The 17,601-nt window shown below is 36.8% G+C and overlaps 1 pseudogene; it reads left to right on the forward strand.

Moving 5' to 3' along the window:
* The first annotated feature begins 996 nt into the window (after positions 1-996).
* Positions 997-2,369, forward strand: LOC149209368 (G-type lectin S-receptor-like serine/threonine-protein kinase SD2-5 pseudogene; annotated as a pseudogene).
* The last annotated feature ends 15,232 nt before the right edge of the window (positions 2,370-17,601 follow it).

Consider the following 17,601-nt stretch of genomic DNA (forward strand, 5'->3'; position numbering starts at 1 on the left):
AGGGAATAAATTTGGTCAAGAGCCTTCGGGTAAATATGAAGAGAAGAACCCGTTGGGGGGTAGTCCGAGAGAAACCATTTGACTCTGTTCAATTACCAAGTGCCGACTCTGGACTTCTCCCGGGTAGTGAAGCATAGGAGTCTTCTACGGAAGCAGAGGAATTGACGGGGTGATTAAAAGGGAGTTATTTATTGAGGTGGAGGAATTGTTTGGACGGTCAAAAGTTATGGGAATTTGGGTAAAAAAAATGAAAAAATCTTGGTGAGGCAGTGTTTGAATAGTGTTTTTGATGGTGGAAATGGATTCAGCACCATAAAAAACGTCTAGGAGACCTAAAATTTTGAAGTTTAACAACTATAACTTGGATTTACAAAAATACTTTCCAGATTTTCTTTAAATATGGCCGGAATTTCCATAATTTTCCAAGCAATTCTTCTGGCTAGTTAGACTACTGCTATTAAAAGTGGCTGGAATTCGGGCAATTTTTTTTTAAATATTTTTTATAATCAGTGTTTGACTCATATTTTTGATAGTGGAAATGGATTCAACACTATCCAAAACGTTTAAAACACTTATCGCTATCAATTTTTTTCAAAATTTCCCCAAAATTTCAATAAGTTTAAGGGCAAAAAAAAATCATAATTGTTAGACTAGGGCTCGAAGGATAACTGATACCTATGGAAGCATAACAGGGAAGGTAAAACTGACAGAAATTGTAAACCGGGATACATGAAACAAACCGGAATACGACGAAACTACGAAAATCGAGAGGGAAAAATTATGTTCCATGTCAAAATTACATTTAATATATTCCAACTTTGGTCAAATGGATTAAATAATGTATTATAAGCAGCGTAGGAGACATTGAGAAATATAGAATTGAAGAGGAGAATGGCTGCAGTTTGAGGTCGAGACATTGAGAAATATAGAATTGAAGAGGAGAATGGCTGCAGTTTGAGGTCGAGACATTGAGAAATATAGAATTGAAGAGGAGAATGGCTGCAGTTTGAGGTCGAGAAATGGATGATTCCAAGAAGAATACAGGCAGCTTAGTATCTAGAACTGTCAAATACTTCCACCCTAACCGAAATCGAACTCTCGTGCTGTTGGGTCTGCTTTGGTTATGCAGTCTCTTTTTGCTTATCACGAAAACACTTCGGCGGTCACCGATCTTTGCCATCACCTCAATCATGACCAGCATTTTCTTCTCTTTCCTGGCTTGGAGACTCATCAGAAGGCGAACTGGAAAATCTCCTGCTAATCGACTAGAAGATTCCAATGAATTTGACACAGAATATCTGAAAAACCTGAGAGGCCTTCCTACAATATTCACCTACAAGGACCTGGAAACCGCCACGGCCGGATTCAGCAAAGAGATTGGGAAGGGAGGATTCGGTAGAGTTTGGGAAGGAATTTTGGGTGATGGCACTCTAGCGGCTGTCAAATGTCTGGAGAACCGCGCTGGGCAGGGACAGAAAGAGTTTTGTGCAGAAATCGCCACCATATCATCCGTCAATCATTCAAATCTTGTGACGTTGCGTGGTGTCTGTGCAGAAGGCCAACATCGAATTCTGGTGTACGAATTCATGGCCAACGGATCTTTGGATAGATGGCTTTTCTCTTCAGACAAGCATTTGGATTGGAAGACTAGGTATTCGATTGCCCTCGACACCGCCCGCGGACTTGCTTACCTGCATGAGGATTCGAAGCTTTGTATTCTGCATCTGGACATCAAACCTCAGAACATCCTGCTGGACGAGAATTTCAAGACGAAATTGTCCGATTTCGGCTTGGCGAAGTGTCTAAATAGAGATCTGGAAAGCCGTGTGGTGACGCAGGTGAGAGGGACGGCAGGATACATAGCGCCTGAGTGGTTTTTTGAGCAGGGAATCACATCAAAATGCGACGTCTTCAGCTTCGGTATGGTGCTTCTGGAGATCGTCAGCGGGCGCAGGAACGTGGATAACGCTCAGGACTCAGAGCACTGGTTTTTCCCATCAATAGCTTTCAGCAAGGCGTTGCAGGAAAAAATGGAAGATCTGATTGACGGTGGATTGGAATTGAAAACGCCACAGGAGATGGAGGAGGCGTATCAGTTGATAAAGACAGCTCTGTGGTGTATTCAGAGTAATTCGGCACTGAGACCTTCGATGGGAACAGTAGTGCGGATATTGGAGGGGGGTTTAGAGATCATGGACCCTCCATTAGACTGCGCGCTACCTTTCGCCCCTTTTGTCCCCTCCATTGCTCAGGCAGACGGATTGGAAATGTTCAGAGAGGCGGCATCAGCGTCCATACTAGAAATCCACGAGGTACAATTGGCCTCCGAAACACCACCTGTCTAAAAATATCTTTTACCAGTCTTATGTGTTATGATTTAATAGGTACAATTGGCCTCCGAAACACCAATTATCTAAAAATTTCTTTTACCAGTATTATGTGTTATGACTCCACAGAAAGATTTAACGGAATCTGGTAAAAAAATTCAAAATTTTTTGTAGAAACAGTGTTTGAATGGTGTTTTTATAGTGAAAATGGATTAAGCACCATTAAAAACTTATAGTACACTTAAAATTTTGAAGTTTAACAATTATAATTTGGATTTACAAAAATCCTTACCAAATTTTCTGTAAATATGACCAGAATTTTCATAACTTTCTGGACAACTACTCCGCCTCGTTATACTAAGCGGAAAGATAATATTATACCGCACAATGTAACTGATGTTAATCTAGTTTGTTGGCTCCAAATTTGCATTACATTTGGTGAATTGTTTCTTTGGTTTCTTTTAATAAATGTTATTTTATTTTGTTGAATCTATCAAAATTGAGATTTAGATTAAAAGAAATGGGAAAACTATATATATATATATATGTATGTATGTATGTATGTGGTGTTATTTAATTTTTTTTGCGGGAATTAAGCAAATTATTAAACCAAATTTCAGATTCAGCCAAATAAAATAATATTTAAATATAATACTTGTTTACATGTAGGTTATATTGAGTATTGATAGATTATGTTGTAATGGATGGTTACTAAAATTAGTTAAAGATAAATTTTTATTTTTTTAAAGCTATGGGATTTTTATAAAAATCAGATATTGTGAAAATTAAAATTAATTTATAAAATTTGATTTTTTTTAAAGTAAAATATAACATATTCAAAAAAAAATTAAAACTAGAAATATTTTTATTATTATATTATTAAAGTAAATATTAACATTATTTAAATATTTAATTTTATTTATTTAAATGTTTAAACTGTATTTCAAATTAAAAAAATAAATTCAATATTTTGAAAACTCCTTAAACATTTGAATTATGCCCATTAAACCACTAAGACTTATTATTTTAATTTTTAACCAATCTCTACTAAATAATCTTAAATAACTTTATAATAAATATAACATTTTCGAAAGGCCTAAAAAACTTGGATCAGAGTCCCATGTGGATGAGTTCTTTGTATATTTTCTGTATATTTCCTTCATCTATTTGTTATTTTAAATAAATTTCTTTTACGGATGGTCTACCACTATCATTGCCATTGTGATGCATTTTATTTTTCTTTGTTTTTAATAAAAGGTCCTGCCTTCCAGAGGAATTGATTAGGGAATTTTTAAAGGAAAGCAAAAGCTACGCCGGAAACATGGGAAAACAAATTGATAAAATATCAGCAAAGTTCATGGTAAGCATAATGAATTTCAAATTCCAAGCTAAAATAGGACGAGAAAAGTTTAATCTCTTTCAGATTAATGGATAGGTGCGGTTCTCGCTACCGACGAAGGTAAATTTCCAAGTTACTTTTTTTTTAACTCATGCAATGTAAAGCTCTAAAATGTACTTAGTCTGATAGATATTTATATCTTCACTTTACATTAATTTTAATAAAAAGTAAATAAAAGAAAAATAAAAAATTATCTTTACCTTTCTTCACAATCAATGATTCATTTTCATTTTTTAACTAAGTTTTTAATATATTAATTTTATCGATTTTTATTTTTTTTAAATTTGTTCGATTAATAAGATATCAATCTTTATTTTATTTTATATGAATTATAACATTACTAAATTTATAATAGTAATAATTTTATTCTTAATATTATTTGAATGGAGGATGTTTGAGGTTGATATTGATATTGTGGCAAGTATGTATAATTCCACTTAAAATAATTTAGGCCTTAATTATATATAAATTTCACAATTTAGTATTATCCAGAAAAAAATATCAATTTTAGAAAGGTTGAATAACAAAACTTAGCTTTTTCAACTATATGGCATATCAAATCATTAGCAAGTTTATACATCTCACTCTTATTCCATTTTGAAAGTCAAACAAAAACCCTAGATAGTGCATTAGGTACAATGAGAAAAAAAATGAAAAAAAAAACACTTACATGCTCTATCAATATAAGTATTTTAACTCTTTCTAAAACAAAAAGCTTCTTCACAATGCACTATGTTTCCCATATACTTCATCTAAACATGTATTCCATAATTATGTGCTATGAAACACCTGCCTCTGTCCTCCATTTTGTTAGAGATGTATTCCATAATTTTTGAAACCATGCCCTTCATGTACCCATGCACTATAGTGCAGACATAACTTTGAATATGGTGCCTAGAGGGAAACTTATGTTAGAGGGTTAAGTTCATTTTTTTTTTATTGTTCAGAATTGCGTAAGTACATAAACAGAATAGAGTGGGGTTTATTTCTCAAAAACTTACCGAGCTCACCTTCGCTCGCTTGCTTCTCCTTCTAACTCTTACCGATCTTACCTTCTCTCGCTTGCTTCTCCTTCTAACTCTGACCTCCCCTCTTGAATCACTCTACAGACACTTGTATGTACAATAATACTACTCATAACATATCTCTACAAAAAAAACGAGATAATTTTCCATGAAACCAAGATTCCTAGTTTTACATGGTGAACAGTTGTCACCTCGGTAAAATTCCACTTCGTCAGCCACTAAAACCACCTTACTCACTGGAATTATTACAATGAACCACTTGGCTATTCTAACAACCCATATTCCTACTGCAATCTTGGAAAAAAAAAAATTTCTTCTAGAATCTACATGGCTCCATTTGGGCCTCAAACAAAATCATTTACATAGGGGCGATGCTCTTGCATCAGATGTGAGAATATATTGTTTTCCACCAATTTGTTGAGGTTAATGTAACAACTGCGTGTTAGAGAAATCATGTGTGGAGCAGCATAGAGGTTTTCCCAGATAATAATCGTAGTCGTTTTTGTTTAACATGGTTTTAAAAATCCCTCTTTAAATATTTGGCAGAGGCTAGGTGATACATCTAGAATTCTATCAGGATAGGAACATCTGTCAAGATCATGCTGCTTTTCGGTGGAATAACGAAGAAATAGTATGAAATACACATGGGTCCGGCCTTATATAAACTAGTAGTGGGATAGTTGGCATATAGAGCTGTATGGAGAAAAAATCTTGAAGAATGAATACTGGAGGTGGTTACTCGTTAGTGGAGAGGGATAAAGAGAGTTATTCATTGAGTACTTTTGGATATAGTGTTTTTAGGGAGGCATACAACAAAAACCAGTAAACAAATCTGGAGGAAAAGTCAGAGGAAGAAAAGACTACAGTAGACAAGTTTGGACATTTCAAATGTAGTTTAGTAGAGAAATGGCTTAAATGTAGTTTTTGGTGGTGTCAAATTTGGTGTTGTTGGTTATAGGACTACTGCACCTAGTTTCAAAGTCGATATTCCAAAATACATTGGGGTGGCTCCATTGGCCCCAGGATTGCAAGCCCCCTAGAATCCTAATCCTTTGAATTTTCGAACTCGAACCGATACAGCCGCAGAGTCCATGGTTCACACAACCAATTAAGAAGGTTTGTGGAGGTAGGAATTTTTTAATTTTGACAGCCAAGAATTTTAATTTTTTAATTTGCCCATCCAATCAGTTGGACATGATCGAACTGTCAGACGACGATATACTGAATTTTCTGAAAGAGTAATATTTCACCCAATTGGATCAATTAATCTGTGTTGGTGGCGTAGGGCCTACATAAAACCATCCAATAACATTCAAAAGGAATATCCCAAATATATAGATTGGCTTCGTCTAACCAATGAACGAGGCCAATGACCATTTGACTTACACATTTAATAGTGACAGGTGTGCTCCTTGGCCGATCTTCGAAAAATCTAATTGGTTGCCACATTTCAAGTTTTGGTGTTGCCCCTCATTGTCGTGGATGATGATCGAAGGATGGAATTATGGGAGGAATTTCACGTAGGATTATTGGAGTCGGGGGATCGTTGACTATATCCAAATTGGTCGATGCTAAACAACATTTCCATCTCCATTAGAATGAGAAAGTTCCCAACACCGTCCATCAACACAAAATCTGATATTTTAACTGGACGCTGATGGAACCATAGCAAACACCAGCATGAAGGGATAATCCCCGATAATGGATCTGGATATAGATGTGGAAAGGCTCATACAAGTCACACTAGCCATAGAAAATGACAAAATTGTCAGAAGCAGGCCAAAGAAAACTAAAACAAATAAACAGTGGCCCATACTATAACAGGGAAAGAAGTGGAGCATGGAGAGCCCGCAGTTTCCAATCAGCAAAAATATAGTTTCGGAACATCAAGGGGAACAAACGTACCATATGGAATTACAGAGGAGGCTGGATTGGAAAGGACAATACAATAATGATTCCCAAATAGGAAATTTAACAAAGATAAAGGAAAGAAGTCAATTAACACCACAGAAGAGATTAAAAAATTGATCCTAGGTGACAATTTGTATTGGGAAAATGTGGTTAGGCTCAAAAAGCATATGTTAGTTGGGAGATGGGAGTTTATCAAAATCAACAGAGTACAGATGAAGGGATGGATACAAAAGAGTTGGGTGTCCCTTCTCATCTATCGACTGAAGGTTAGTGTGATGGTTAATCGGTGGTTTGGCTTCCACTTTCTCAATGAGGAGTATGCATCGAAGATCGTTGGCTTGCCTTGGGTTAAAGGTTGTGGTTTTTTGGTTCTTAAGAACTGGAAAGTCGATTTTGAATCAATGGTTGAGACTCTTAAGAGAAAAATAATATGGGCAAAACTACCCGGTCTCACCATTGAGTTATTGACGAAGGGTGCTATTAAGGAAATAGCCAGCAAAATAGGAAAATTGTATTTTGTGGATGAAGGTTGTATGGGACTGCGAGCCAAGAAGATTGCTTGGTTTTTGGTGGAAGTGGACCTATCAGGGGGGTTACTAGTGGTTATTGACATCTACTGGGCCACCTACTCTATCGGACAATAGGTTGACTACTGGGCAATTCCTTTTAGGTGCCATGAATGTCATAATATGGATCATGCTAAGAAGAAATTTTTTGGAACCATTAGAAGAGGTTCAATTGGAAAACATAACACCACATTTGGTTCATAGATATACTAGACCTCATAAGACCTCAAAAAGGTATCCACCCTCAAATTATATTTTGCTAACTAATGAAAGTGAACTTCATTTTTTCCAAGAAACTTGTGAACTCAAAACTAGCAAAAATTGGAAGAAATCAATGAAGGAAGAAAATGACTCTCTGTTGGACAAAAAAACTTGGGAGTTAATAAAGCTTCCAAAATGAGGAAATTCCCTACAAAATAAATGGTTATACAAGATTAAACATGAGAGTGAAGAGAATAAGGAAAGATATAAATCAAGGATGATGGTGAAGGGATATTCCCAAAAAGAAGGTATTGAATTTACATAAAAAAATTATTCCGTTGTTAAAATCTCATCGATAAGAGTTATCCTTGTTATTTCTGCTACTTTAGACTTGGGATGTGAACAATTAGATTTGAAGACAACATTCCTGTGAACAATTACATTTGAAGACAACATTCCTTTAGGAAGAATTCAAGGAGGAAATTTATATGGATAATTTAGAAGGATTCACGGTAAATGGTAAAGAGAACCTTACCTATGGGTTGAAGAAGAACCTTTATGGGCTAAAACAAACACCTTGCTAATGGTACAAGAAATTGGTTCATTTATGCTAGATCATGTCTTTGAAAGCCTAGAGGTTGATCATTGTGTCTACATCAAGAGGTATGATGAAGAAAGGTATATTATACTACTGTTGTATGTGGATGATATGTCGATTGTTGGACATGATAAGAACATGACCAATAGGTTGAAGAAATACTTGTGCCATCAATTTGCAATTAAATATTTATGTCTAACACAACAAATATTGGGCATGGGAATTATATGTTACAGAAAGAAAAAAAAGTTGCAGCTATCAAAAGAAAAGTATAAATTGAGAAGGTGTTAGATATGTTCAATATGAAGGATTCCAAACTGCTTGCTACACGCTTAGCATCAAACTCAAACTCAGTGCTAATTTGTTCCCTTATGCTGACAAGAGAAAGGAGGAAGTGATTGAAATCACTTATGATTTATCCTTTGGTAGCTTGACAATGCCATGGTATGTACACATCCAAATATTGGACAGTCAGTGGAAGTGGTGAGCAACTTCCTTGCAAATCCAAACAAAAAAAATTGGCAATCATTAAAGTGGATTTTGAGGCATCTCAAGGGTACTAGTAATTATTGCTTATGTTTTGGTACTAAAAAAGTTGTTCTTGAAGGTTATACAAATGTAAATATGGCTAGATATGGAACCGGTGGAACACATCACACATACCTTCCACATCAACAACATAACTCCCAAAAGCCATCCCCACCACTAAGGTAACCAACCCCTGAGACCAACTGAAGTTTTAGTGCATCAAACCCTTGGACGCTCCCTTGACATGGACAAGGTTGCATCTAGGGGGCTCCAGAATCTCCACAACAAGGGAAAGGGAGCTTCCAGGGACTTTTTTCCATAGTGTTATGTGTTCGAATATGGGATTTGTGCCACTTTTTCAGGCCCAAAGCCCAGGTCATTGCCTAGAACTCAATGACAGGTTCAGGAATGAAATTGCACTACGGAAGAAAGATACATTTGAAAAAAAAGTAAAAATGACTAGACTGGACTCCTACTAACCATGAAAGGAATTTCATCAAACATGTCACAAACATGAAAGCTACAGGTCTTAACAGCAGAACTGGGCATAGGGGTCTCATACTTATCTGAAAATCGCTAAGAAGAATTCATGCCTCAACACATTAGCTACAATTTCATCTATTATTGCATAGATACATTGTTCATTCATTTACAAGTAAAAACATGATATGAGCCAAACATCATGACAATCATAAAACTCATTCATAACCAACATATAAACATCAAATATTCTATGAATAGAACAACGATATAAGCCACATAACAATAAGAATATTTACCCATAAATACCATAGGAAAGAGATTTATTGCCACAAGAAAAATACAATCAAGTCTGGGTCTTCCATGTGCCACCCAACCATAGACATGGCTGAGCCAAATCTCTGTTCAACCAGTCACCCCCTTGCCATATTCCAAGCATGAATGTGGGATCTCATTATCCATCAAAACCGAACTAGGGCTCCCAGAGGCCAAACCACCTCAACCCATCAAACAGTGATTCCACTTCACAGTCAGACATCACAAACCATCACTAGATTGGTCTCTACCCAAGCCTTCCAGGGCTCCACAACGTTTGTTCAAACCAAGGCTTCTAAGATTAGTAACTCAACCCACAACTGCCACCGGGATTCTAGACCATTTGTCCAACCAAGGCTTCCCAGACTAGTAACTCAACCCACCAAGGGCTTCCAAAGTGTTTTTCCAACCAAGGGTTCCTGGAATAGTAACTGAACCCAAGTTGCTACAGGGCTTCCAGAGAATTTTTCCAACCAAGGCTTCCAGGAACTAGTAACTCAGCCCAAGCTAAAGGAAACATGAGAAACAACCAGAAAAACAAAGAAATGAACCCAAAACATCATGTCTATCCTAGAAATGGAAATTCTAGGAAAATCCACTGTCAACCTAAGAAATCCTCCATGCAAATTAAATATCATGACCAATGAACCACATGCATATGCCATGCATGCCAAAAATAGTGAGGAAAACATACATGCAACTCGGTACTTGCAAAGAAAACCCACTGTAGTTGTTGATCTCGATGTCCTCTTACACTTTACTGCTCTTCCTTTGCCTTCTTGATCCAAGCATCCAAGTATGCCACACTCTCCAAGAGTGCTCCAAGAAAACTCCAAGTGTCTAAGAGTATGAGAGAGAGAGAATAGAATGAGAGCTCCAAAACTGAACTGACAAACAACTACACTGACCAAGCTCGCTCACTGATCCTCATAAGCCTTTTTATCAATGAGGCATCTATTTTCTTCATTTTCTAGTATTTTCCTTCATTTTCCTCCTCACCTACAATGTGTAACCTTTCACTTTCATTTTCTCCTAATTTCCATTATTTTGATAAATAAATGTGTCAAAAATGCCATTTTTCCGTTCCAAAGCCTTTGTCATGGCCTTTTCCATTTTCCTTAGCCATAATAAACCGAATGAACAACCACTAGGATGTTTTTCCCACCATTCAGCTTGGAATACGTGTCCCATGACCGTGGTCTTATATATTTTTACATTGATTTTTAACCATGTTTGTTACAGAACCCTCCCCCTAGGGGGAACAACATCCTTGGTGTTCAATGACACCTATAACCAGAAAGACCATTGAAAACAAAATATACTGCCCATGGAGATTTATAACAAAGCTTGTTGCAGTATTCATAAGTACCATCTGTTAAAACATGACAAACATATCGTTTATTGGAGCTTTATAACACAACTCATTATAGTATTTACAATAATAACCACATATACACACATACATTTTTTCTTCACCCAAAAAATAAAAGGATACAATGCCCATATCAATCAACAAGGGAATCCAAAGGCTCACACCTCCACCCTCAAAATTAGTAACAAGATTCACCTCCTTCCCAAGAATTCCAGAATCTTCTGTCAAATTCTAAGCTACACCCAATGTCTAGTGCTACAATCCCGTGCCACTTGTCCTCTCAGTGAATAATTACTGGCTCATTGTTCCAGGGCGTACTCCCAATGTGCATCTAATTCCATCTCGAAATGCTAATTAACAAATCAAATCCATCCCCTAGCCTTCCCTTCTCTGCTACATAGTCCCTCGGGTGATTCGGTCACCCCCTTCCATGCAGTCATACACCCTCCAAGTTCCATTGGCATCCCCTATCTCGGGCGATCCATCCCTTCTCAAGGATTCATCACATCGAAAGCTCAGACAACAAAGGAATATATCTGCCGCAAAACAATCATACCCGTCATAGCATGCTCATGGAAATCAATCGACATTATTGGCTACCAGTGTCCCATAATGGCCCTACTCCTGAAGTTCTTTACGAGCTTTTTGCTACCTGTTCCAATCTCTTTCAACGTTGTTGCTAATTTTTGTCATCAATTTGGACCACTCAACTGGGAATTTCATGCTTTCCTGTACAAGCACATAATTTCCATTAGATTCAAAATAAATTGAAGCAACTTCAAATCATACCTCATTGGTGGCCCGTTAATAAGGTACACTTGCAATTATATTCGCTTCCTGTCATAACAAGTCAAAATAGCATCTTTGACCAAATCATCATGTATAAACATATCACATTAGGTTATCTCAAAACACAACCACCATAGATCAAAATCATAAATCACATGTAGCCATCATAAACCAGAATCATAAATCACTTGTAATCATCATAAACCAGAATCATAAGTCACATGCATAATAAAACTAAAATGAAATATTGATACTTATCCTTTAATCAATCCTTAGCTTCTACCTTTTTCTTTATTCCATACCCACACCAGATCGGTTGCCACACCTGACAAACATCTAGTTCCTTCTCTTTAACCATGTACACATACACATAGTGTAAATCACACACATATAACCACACACGACATACAACGCCATGCAATACATGAACCTACACCTAACATACAACACATACACCTACACCCAGTGTACAACACAACACAATACATACACCTACATCTGGTGTACACCACACCATAATACATACACCTACACCCTTTGTACAACACAATACATATACGTACAAATAGTAAAACACAACAAATAAACATGTCACAATACCATGACTACACAATGCACATACATAGTTCCGCATGCTTGCAACATGGCGTGCATGACATGCACACAATACCACATGTACACCAGTTCCATATGTACAACATGTACACCACACCACCTGCACAATATGTGCACAACATCACATGTACATGACACCACTTGCAAAATGTGTACACAATGCCATATGTACACTACACCACATGTACAATGTGTACACAATACCACATGTACACAACAAAACATCTACGAGATGTAGATGACACCAAATGTACACAACGCCACATGAACGACATGTACATAGAATCACCTGCACACAACACCACATGAACACCATGTGCACAACACCACATGCACACAACACCACATGTACAATCATGCACACAACACCATATGTGCATAGCACTGCATATACAACATGTACATAGCCCCATATGTACACAACACCACATATCCAACATGTGCACAACACCATATGCACACAACACCACATATCCAACAGGCACACAATACGATATGTACACAACACTGCATATCCAACATGTACATAACATCATCTATACCCAACATTGCATATGAAATATACACATGACACCATATATACAACTTGCACACAACATCATATGTACAGAATACTACATATACAACATTTCACATCACCATAGGTACAATCACTTAATATACAACATGCAAAACATATGCACAACAATAGCACTGCACATCCAAACCCACATTGCATCTACCAAGCAACCTTTCTTCCAGTGTCTCTACACCATCCATGCTTATCTTTGCATGTCGTGGATCACGTTGTTTTCTTTTCTATGAGTTATCCCTTAGAGTTACCTATCATAACATAAACGTAGGCATAATACAAGCATACAATATCAATTCATATCCACATGATACTGACCTCATATATTTGTCATGACTACTCTTCCCACTTGATTCCTCATAAACCAAGAACCTCTTCGTGCCATTCACCTGAGTAAGAAATCATTCCTCCACAAGAATGATCCATGGTGACCCTGTCAGACAACGACATACATGCATACACGTATACATATAAACATCAACATAAAACAATCATGATCCTTGATGACCTTGTTAGATAACAACGTACATACATACATATATGCATATAAACATTAGCATAAAGCAATCATGATCACAACATAATTACTAGATCTCAAGGTCAAGGTTAAGAGAACTTCCTTTATTCATGCGCAACATGCACAACATTGAGAACAACAGTTCCCAAGATAGTCAAGGCATCTGAAACCTCAAATACATTTACTTTACCCTTTATATTACCTTTCTCATGATTGTCCTATCACCGTCCATTTACCTCAATGGACATATCCAATCCAACTAGTTTTCATACACTTTCCTTCAGCTGCACTTATACATGCACTGAGCTTCATCTAGGCCTTACATCACCTATTGTTTATCACAAAAATTTCCTCGAACTCTATTAACTTTCCTCTTTCACAAACCAATTCCCAATTCCCAAGACTCAAAACATAAAAGGAAAGACAAGAAACAAAAAAGAAGAAAACCATGAAAATCAGTAAAAATACGACACTGCAAACAAAGTGGCAAGGCCTTGCACTAGACATAACATATATGCAATCAAGCACAACCAAATCACAAATACTGAAAGCTAAAAACTAACAACAGACACCATGAATCCATCCTCATGGTTCCTAGTGCCTCCAAGTGAAAGCTCAACCTGAGCCTTCTTTAAGATTTCATGGAATTCTCGTTTTCCATGCAATCCCCTGCATCATACTTCCATAAAAACATAAATGTCAGTGCATAAGTAAAAATAACAACATACTAGTTACCTTACCTTGTCATACTAATGCCAAGCATGTTACCCTACAATTGCTCACACATGTCAACCACACGTTCCAAATATCAAGACAATCATATCCATCAATTTGAAATCAACATTTACCAAGACTAAAAATCATGTCATAATCCATAGTGAACTCATAGTCATTAGACATAATGCTACAACGGTCACCTATTACACTCAAGTACATGTCATCTATCTCAACGCATGTGTGAGTAAAACCATCTTAAAACAAGATCATTTATTAATGCAATATTATAGACACATACTCATATCATGCGATTAATCAAACATTCAACAAAAAATGGACGACATAATAGACACCAACACTCAAAATCCAAATAGACGACATAATCAAACATTCAAGCACAAAGTAGATGACATAAGCAAGCTCATACCTTAATGTATCTTGGGGGAGGCTATATTGTCTGCACAATCAATCTAGTTAGCACGATATAACTTCACAACACATCATCTCAAACAAAAATAAGATCATAATATACATAACAATAACTAACTAACATGTTCACATTATAAGCTCATAAACATTTGTCATTCATGCATAACAATCACATATGTACGATCAGTCTAGATTAATACAACACAATGTCACAAATAATTCGACTCATACATGAATGTCATAACCCTAACCATATGCATTGGCCAATCCAATTTATCATGATACATATAACATCAAGATATTAATGATATAAACCTAATCATCAAGTTAACTAACATATAACAATAATAAGTTAAAATATAGCATGCTCATCAAAAACATATAACATAATCATTGAGCTAACTACAAGTTAACATATAACATACTCATAAAAGACATATAACATAATCATCAAGTTAACTAACATAAAACAACCAAAACAATGCATACAACCAAAGGTTACTATCATTCATAACTATCTGATACATGTGTATATGACTACACTGGTCAACTAACATTTATCATATACGTAACCATAATAATAATAGAATGACAAACATATAAGTAATCCTAATGCTTACAACAACCATGAATCACATACCTGCATGAAAAACATACATACTTATATGAAAATCTTCTCTTACCCCAAACTCTAGTGCTGCAACCTCACTCTAATAGTTTGCATTTCTTGCTTTACCTCATTCAACACATTAGTATCAATAACATCATGATGACCTAATTGCATACGATGACCTGAAAATGCATGTTTGACCTACAATACATGCATAACCATAACCATGACAATGCATGCATAACCAAATATAGACACTGACATGCATAACAAATGCATATACAACCAATATGAATTCATGAAAAACATATACCAACAACAACATCATCAACTCCTACATGGAAACATAACTGTAACATTGACCACTACCATGCATACATAACAAGCACATATACAACCTACATGAATGCATGAAAAACACATTTTACCTGTCGAGTCCAAGTGTTGAACCATGCTCTGATAGCGCTCTGTAACATCCTCCTCCCACATCTACCCAAGTAACTAGTCAACTAGGGTAAACATGTGACAAGAAGTTACTATGATATGATTCGACCCCTTATGTGTTAGTTAAGGAACACATCACATAGACCTTCCACATCAGTGACAAAACTCCCAGGAGCCATCCCAACCATTCAGGTAACCAACCCTTGAGACCAATTGAAGTTTAAGTGCATCAAACCCCTCAACACTCCCTTGATATGGACAAGGGTGCGTCCGTGAGGCTCCAAAATCTCCCACAACAATGGAAAGGGAGCTTCTAGGGCGTTTTTTTTGCCAGTGTTGTACCTTCCACTCCAGGGTTTGTCCCATTTTTTCAAGCCTAGAGCCCAAGTCACTGCCCATAACTCAATGACAGGTTCATAAATGAAATTTCACAGTGGAACAAAGATACATTTGCAAAAACATCAACAAGGACTAGACTAGACCCCTACTATCCATGATAGGCATTCCATCAAACATGTCACAAGCATGAAAGCTACATGTCTTAACAACATAACCGAGCATAGGGGTCTCATTCTTATATGAAAATAGCTAAGAAGCATGGATGCCTCAACACATTAGCTGTAATTTCATCTGTTAGGCCATAGATACATTGTCCATTCATTTACAAGTAAAAACATGATATGAGCTAAACAACATGACAGTCATAAAACTCAGTCATATATTAGCCTTTTTATATGCTGGTTATGAATGAGTTTTATGACTGTCATGTTGTTTAGCTCATATCATGTTTTTACTTGTAAATGAATGAACAATGTATCTATGGCCTAACAAATGAAATTACAGCTAATGTGTTGAGGCATCCATGCTTCTTAGCGATTTTCAGATAAGAATGAGACCCCCATGCTCGGTTATGTTGTTAAGACATGTATCTTTCATGCTTGTGACATGTTTGATGGAATGCCTATCATGGATAGTAGGGGTCTAGTCTAGTCCTTGTTGATGTTTTTGCAAATGTATCTTTGTTCAACTGTGAAATTTCATTTATGAACCTGTCATTGAGTTATGGGCAGTGACCTGGGCTCTAGGCTTGAAAAAATGGGACAAACCCTGGAGTCGCAGGCACAACAATGGCAAAAAAAACTCCCTAGAAGCTCCCTTTCCATTGTTGTGGGAGATTTTGGAGCCTCACGGACGCACCCTTGTCCATATCAAGGGAGCGTTGAGGGGTTTGATGCACTTAAACTTCAATTGGTCTCAAGGGTTGGTTACCTGAATGGTTGGGATGGCTCCTGGGAGTTTTGTCGCTGATGTGGAAGGTCTATGTGATGTGTTCCATTGGTTCCACTTCCTTAACTGACACATAAGGGGTCGAATCATATCATAGTAACTTCTCATCACATGTTTACCCCGGTTGACTAGTTACTTGGGTAGATGTGGGAGGAGGGTGTTACAGAGCGGTATCAGAGCATGGTTCAACACTTGGACTCGACGGGTAAAATGTGTTTTGCATGCATTCATGTAGGTTGTATATGTGCTTGTTATGTATGCATGGTAGTGGTCATTGTTACAGTTATGTTTCCATGTAGGAGTTGATGATGTTGTTATTGGTATATGTTTTTCATGAATGCATATTGGTTGTATATGCATTTGTTATGCATGTCAGTGTCTATATTGGGTTATGCATGCATTGTCATGGTTATGGTTATGCATGTATTGTAGGTCAGACATGCATTTTCAAGTCATCGTATGCAATTAGGTCATCATGATGTTATTGATGCTAATGTGTTGAATGAGGTAAAGCAAGAAATGCAAACTATTTAGTCATAACAATAAGAATATTTAGTCATCAATGCCATAGGAAAGAGCTTTTATTGCCACAAGCAAAATGCAACCAAGTTTAGGACTTCCATGTACCACCCGACCATAGACATGGCTGAGCCAAATATCACTTACATTCCAATCATTAATGTGGGATCGCATTTAACAATCCATCAAAATTGAACCAGGGCTTCGAGAGGCCAAACCACCTCAAACCATCAAACAGTGATTCCACCTCATGGTCGGACATCACAAACCATCACCAGATTGGTCTATACCCAAGCCTTCTAGGGTTCCAGAGAATTTGTTCCAACCAAGGCTTCTAGAACTAGTAAATCAACCCATAATTATCGTGGGGCTTCGAGAGAA

The sequence above is a fragment of the Pinus tabuliformis genome, chromosome 1_2 (genome assembly GCF_031772625.1).
Source record: "Pinus tabuliformis cultivar Carrire ecotype Pingquan chromosome 1_2, CPIR1, whole genome shotgun sequence".
In the NCBI taxonomy this organism is placed as follows: Eukaryota; Viridiplantae; Streptophyta; class Pinopsida; order Pinales; family Pinaceae; genus Pinus; species Pinus tabuliformis.